Genomic DNA, 7,337 nt, shown 5'->3' with positions numbered 1-7,337 from the left:
TGCATTCCTCCTCAAATCTGGCTTCACCAACTCTCTCGCCGACACGTCTCTCTTCATCTTCAACCGGGATAATATCATTATCTATCTTCTGGTACATGTTGATGACCTCATCATTAAAGGAAGTGAGGCAACGGCTGTACAACACTTTATCAAGACACTTGCAGCTCGGTTCTCAGTGAAGGATCTCAAAACTTTATCCTATTTTCTAGGAGTCGAAGTCAAGCGAAACTCGAAGGGACTGCTTCTCAATCAGCAGCGATACCTTGTTGATCTGCTCCATCATCACAACATGGCAACATCGAAACCCGTCTCAACGCCGCTTCCGACAATCTCGGCCTTGACTGCAGCCGGCAGTCCACCACTTGATGACCCGACAGAATTTCGTCAACTCTTGGGCAGCCTACAATACCTTTTATTTACAAGACCAGACATTGCATTCGCCGTAAACAAGCTGGCTCAGTTTATGCAGAGTCCGACAGAAGATCATTGGCAAGCGCTAAAACGGGTTCTACGGTATCTCAACAGCTCGCACTCTTTTGGTGTCTTCTTCTCTCGGTCAAGCCCATATTGATTTGATTTTGAGGAGCTCACATTGTATATCTTGGAAGCAATCCTATCTCGTGGTCGTCAAAGAAACAACGGTTTGTGGCAAAATCCTCAACCAAAGCTGAGTATAAATCTGTATCGTCCACTGCATCCGAGGTTCGCTGGCTTATCTCCTTACTCACTGAACTTGGCATCACACTCGGCACGACACCGGTTATATATTATGATAACATTGGCGCTACATATCTCTCGGCAAATCCAGTTTTTCATTCCCGCATGAAACATGTGGCCATTGATTACCATTTCATCCGCGGATTAGTCCAAGCCAAGCAACTGCGAGTGTCACATGTATCCTCATCGGACCAGCTAGCTAATGCGCTCACAAAGCCGCTTTCACATCAACGGTTTGAGTTGTTACGGTCCAAGATCGGCCTCTTCTCCGACACCGATCTTGCGGGGGTGTAATGGCAATAACGAGAATCATGGAGAATAACTCCTAATTGATTTTTTTGTTATAATCTTCCTTATTCTGCTCTCCCTTAACGTGTATATATCTCATGTAATTACTTTGGATGAATAATGAGAAACATAAACATTATTAACTAATACCACTAGCTAGAACCGTTCTTTCCAGAAAATCTGGAGTAATTGCGAGGAAAAATGAGGTAATTTTAATATTATTTATAAAAAAACTATAAAATACTAAAACCAAAGTAGTTGCACTCTTTTAGCATAATTAAGATTATCTGATTAGGAAATAGAAGGGATGTAAAATTTCTATATATCTTTTTGGTTTTCTACTTTTTAATAAAGGTAATGTTCACACGACGGTTTAAATCGTGAATGGACAGACACTTTATGTACTATCAAACCACCCTGCCATCAGGTTGTAGACATATTTCTCCTGTTTTGTATTAAGATGTTGAATGGGGAGAGACTTTCAGAGTTTTTGGATTTTAAAAACTGGAAAAACTAGCAATAAGTTTTTTAAAATTTGGTTTTCCTAAAAAATTGGAAATCAAATTTATGAAAAAATCAATTAAAATCAAAAGACACAATTTTTTAGATTTACAAACTTATGAAATACAAAAGCCAAAAACTAAAAACCAAAAACCAAAAACCAAAAACGAAAAATCAAAAACTAAATCCAAAAACCTAAAATAAAAACCAATGTCATTTAAGACCTAACTCAACGTCAATGATGGTGAAGTTATGGAAGGAAATCAAATTTTGATGGTGTTTGAGTGTGACATCCGTAACTCGTATCCGATAATACTAGTTGTATCACATGGAGAATTAAAATAAAAACACAATTTCAAAATTCAGCGGGAATTTAAAACTTTTTTTTTCAAAGTTAGCGGAAGAAAACATTCATACATACGTATATGATACATTATTCTATATATAATTATACATAAACGAGTGACATTGATATCATTATTACAAACCATGAAAGACTACCACTGATATAATACAAAACAATTGTCAAAAGCATACGTATAACATAAGTACGTAATTATAATGATCGAATGAGTGACAGTTGTCGAGGTCTCCGATGTCCGCTCCGCGACTATTGCTGCTCCTGGCCTGAAACGTTGCATAACAACGTCCTAAGTTAATTGTTTAGAGAGTGAACTCGGGCGTAACCCAGAGTTCTATCTCTCATGGAATCAGGGAAAGCAATACATATATATATATGCTAAGTATCTAATGGACATTGATGTCGTAAATCTAGGTGTATAAATTCGATCAAGTAATAAAATCCTACACTCAACAGATACCGCAAGTGTACGGATCGTGTGTAGCAACTAGAGTCGAACATAGGGACAAGTAAACAATTGAATCAAACTCCTATCAAGAATCGATCTAAAGAATAATATGGATGGTGAGAATGTATCAAAAGCAAATAATAAAATAAACGATAAACTATGAATGATAAAACACTATAGATTTCAGGATTGCTTTACATGCAAAAGTCTTTCAAAAGATATAGATTTTGTGGTTTCTAAATCCAATTCAGAGAATTCAACCTCTAAAATAGAGATCAACTCTCTCGAGTCTAACCTCACTATCCAAGTTTTATCCTATTAATCTCTCGATTCAATAATCAAAACCTTTGATGCATGAACAAACGCTATCATAATCCCTAGACAAATATCCATCTCTCGATGTAATACATGTTCTATTTATTGAGTTATTTCCATGTTAGAATCTCATATGTCTATGCGAATTAAAACTCTAACTTCATTCAATCAAGTGACCATCAAGATCAAACGCATTAAGAGCAACTCAATAAACCAAATCAAATAAATAATACCACATAGTCTGAATTAAGAATTGAAGATCCCTACATTGCAAATCCCTAACCTACAACAAAGAAACTACTCGCTAAACATCGAGACGACATGGTTCATATCAATAATACAAAAACTAGTGAAATAGAAGGAAAGAGGAATACTTAGTCAATTTCTTGGCTTCGTGATCTCCGTCTTCTACTTTAATCTCTTGCCTCTTGATAATCGCCCCCTTTTCTTCTGCTCTTCGGTCTCCTTTCTGCTAAAAAATCGGAATGAATCTGACCTAGAGACTTTCTCCCGCTTGTTTCCTTTTGTTTCTGGCAAAATCAGAATATTTCCAAAAATCCGCAAGGGAATCGATCGTTTCACATGGAGTGAACCAATAAGTTCTGCCTTCTGAGTAAGATTCCAATTTTCACTACTGAACCGATCGGTTCTTCCTATATGAACCGATCGGTTTCAACTTTTGAGTAATTCTTCTGTTTACGTCCAGAGGCGAAACGATCGTTTCTTGATGCCCTGAAATGATCGGTTCTTGTGTCTGATCCGTAATTCAATCAGTTTTCGTTCACTTTTCTGCTCTTATTGTGTAGTACCTGCAAAGATTAAATCAAATCGAAACTGAAGCTAAACACACACTTAAACGTCTCAAATGATATAAAACTAAGTAAATATATCTGATAAATCATATGAAAATCCATGGTGTATTGCGTGTTATCAGGCATGAATCGAAACATAGAATCACAAGAATCATGTCAACCATCACAATTAAGTCTGTACGACAGGTCGTAGCACAGAATCCGTCAAATCATCTCTATGCGCATCATGCGTAGGTCATATACTTCCCATGTGCATAGCACAACCATCTCTCTCATCAGAATCTATCCTTACCATAATCACCCGATCCAACATAATCATATTTTTCTCCATCCAAACACATCATCCCACCCACTACAAAAAAAACCCCTAATATCAACGGATTTTTCCGTTGAAATAGCCCAAATATACGTTGAAAATCAACGTTTTCAACGGAATTTTCAACAGACGTAACCCGTTGCAATACAGTCGTTGAAATCAAGATTCCGTTACCAACCGTTGAAAATGTCAACGGATTATCAACGATAAAATTCCGTTGATAATAGCAACGGCAAGGCAACAGAATAATCCGTTGATATATATTAACGTATTTTGCAACGAATAAATCCATTCCATATTTCAACGTATGTTCGTTGCTACACACCGTTGCAAATTTGCAACAATAGCGATCGGTGGAAAAATCCGTTAATAATATCAACGGGATTCGCAATGGATGTCTGTTGATAATATTTGTCAACGGATATATCCGTTGACGTTCGGATATATATATATATATATTTATATATTAAAAAAGTAAAAAAGTTTTTTCATCTTCGGTGGTTCCGGGAGTTCGAGCGCTGGAGGTTCCGTCGGCTGAAGGCGTCGTTGAGAGAGGTGGAGGTTGAACTCCTCTAAGCAGCTCGATCATGTGTTCGAGATTAGTTATCTTCGCTTGCTGCTCTGTCCATTTCGCCGGTTGTTCCGCCATCTGCCGCTCCGTCTCTTCCTTCTGATGTTGAAGCGATCGTTCAAGTTATTCTATCCGACATTGTTGGTCGGTATCGATCTGTACTTGCGGATGAACCGGCGATCCAAAATCTTGCAGCAAATCTCTTTGGAGGCCTCCTAAACCGTAGATGCGACCTTTGTTCCGCTCAACAGACTACAAAATAATGTATAATATAAAGATTAAAAAAATAAAATTGATTTTATACCTCAACATAACACTTGTCTTGATCAGTAGGAGACAAGTTAGTACCCGACGATGAACTCGCAGCCGCTGTTTGGGTGAGTTGTGATAACTTCTCGTTCACCAGTCCCAACACCCGTTCAGCTAGAGGATCGACAAACCGAACATCGGAACGTCTATGCGTCCGATCAACCAACTCAACGATGGACGGTTTTCGTCCCATTTCCGTTGCTACAAATATAATATATAAAATATATTACATTAATATATAATTATAATTTTTGATAAATTAATAAATAAAATTCATACCAATTCTTTCGCCCATTTTCTGAAAGATTTGGCGCCAGAAGTATGACGATGAGAACCATCTCCTTCAACTTGTTGGCTGAGACGACTCTCTCTAGTTTTTCGACTCTTGTCTCTGAAATGATCTGAATTCCAACGCGCTAAAAGAGCTTTGAAGATGTCATCTGTCGCCCACAATGGTCTCTCCCCCTTTTTTGTCGTACTTTCGCTTTGCATTGCTCATGAGAAGTTTGATTCTCGTCTGGCCCAACACGTTAAACTCCTTGTAAACTCTTTCGGTGATCGATTTTTTCCACCGAAAAGTTTGCTAGAAAAAAAATACACATATTAGAACTAATTTAATAATTAGATTATAACGAATTAATATTATATTATTTTAATACTTACAATAAAAGATAGCCACCACTGCCATCGGATGGATGTTGCATATCTTCTGTCGAGCTCGAATGATTTGCATGCCATCTCATATGTGATGTTGTTTTCTCAGATTCATATAACCTTCTCAATCTATACGACACAGGCAAATAGAACATCTTCTTATACGACACCTTTCTACGAGATCTTTCTTTACTCAGTCGATATCTATTCGCTCCATAAAATTTACACTGCATCAACTCTTTATCAGTATCCCAAAAAAGCATGCAACTGTTTCTGCAGACCTCAATCTTTTCATGAGGCATTCCCAAATCCTTCAAGATTGATTTTGTATCATAATATGATTGCGAAGCTTGATTGTTTTCAGGTAAATACTCACGCAATGTCTTGCAAAACGAATCCATGCAATTCTCAGTAACATTATAATCTGTTTTCATGCTCATCAATCTTGATGCTAATGATAATCGAGACTGACCTTGTTTGCATCCTTCGTATATAGGATGATTTGCCATCGTGAGCATGTCGAAAAATCCTTTTGCATCATTATTCGGCTCTTCTTCTTCTTGTTGAACTTGCTCAAATACCCCCGGAAAAGCATCTGTCACCATTTGAGCATACGGATTTCTTGTTTTAAAATCAAAAGATTGATTTTTCTCCAGTTGCTTCTACCTCCTCTGTCTCTGTCCATACAACAGTATTCGCCGTTGTCCTGACTTCTTCTCCATGCATATGTCATACGTAGTAATCATCCATAAAACCCCTTTGATATAGATGTTTGCAGACCACTTCTTGGCTTAGAAATTTTAAATTTCTACAACCTTTACATGGATATTGCAATTTTCCACACTGTTGACACAAAGGTTGCATTGAAGAAAAACTCATAAATTGCTCCAAACCGGCACAGAACTCCGGTGTAACTTCTTTTGTTGTTGGATCTTCTCTACGATACATCCACTGCCTTGAAACATGTATATTTTGATTTGAGGAAGAAGAAGACATTTTGAGAGATTTTGGTAGGAATGGGAGGGAGGGGGTCGCCGTGAGCTATATAATCGATATATCAACGGACATCCGTTGCAAAAAAACGGCTACATTTATTAACGGACATCCGTTGCAAGTAACGACCACAAATAGTAACAGATATCCGTTACTATTTTCAACGACCGATATTCGTTGATACTATACCGTTGAAAATAAGTCACGCATGTGTTCCGTTGAATATAATCGTTGATATATATCAACGGATATTTCCGTTGCCATTCCGTTGTAATTATCAACGGATATGTCCCGCTGCAAAATCCGTTACTATTTCGTTGAACTCCGTTTACATTTGCAACGGATTTTTTCCGTTGACAATCCGTTGAAATATTTGCAACGGGCTCTTCCGTTGATAATATTCGTTGATATAAGGCTGTTTTTTTGTAGTGACCCTAGCATCGATGTCACCTTTCGATAATAAGCCTGTCATCTCACTCCGGTATTGATGTTACCTCTCAATACCGAAGTTCACCAGAAATCGGCTCCAACCAACGCCATCGACTATAACAGATAAACCAGTCACTGAAAATCACCCTCACCGATCATCCGCCGCGAAAATACTTGTCGGATTCGTGTCTGAACCCAGCAGAGTAAGTCCGTACCACCTTTTCGGGAGATCCCAATCTACCTGACTCTCAGGTATGTGTAATGCCTCATCTTCGGGAGGATCGCTCCATCCCGAAATCCGCTCCGTCGCTAGCGGAAACGTTGACACAGTTACAAAGAACCGTATTTTCTCGTCACACAATAGTACTGACTGCAATCGGGCTATATACGCAAGCCATCGGGGTATCCATAATTGTCCTATCGTTCTAGTTGGTGCGATTATACCATCGCCACAATCACAATCATATCTCATATGGGTGACATCCATTCTGGATTGGATGTCCCATGGATGAGACGCAATCTCATACTCATCATACTTTCAAACCACATACATCGTTTTCATAATCACGCGCTGAACATTAATCTGAGCCTTCTGAATTAATGTTAATATTATGTCAGCTACC

Source organism: Tarenaya hassleriana, unplaced genomic scaffold (genome assembly GCF_000463585.1).
Source record: "Tarenaya hassleriana unplaced genomic scaffold, ASM46358v1 Cleome17, whole genome shotgun sequence".
In the NCBI taxonomy this organism is placed as follows: Eukaryota; Viridiplantae; Streptophyta; class Magnoliopsida; order Brassicales; family Cleomaceae; genus Tarenaya; species Tarenaya hassleriana.
Note: the sequence above shows the minus strand (reverse complement) of the source record.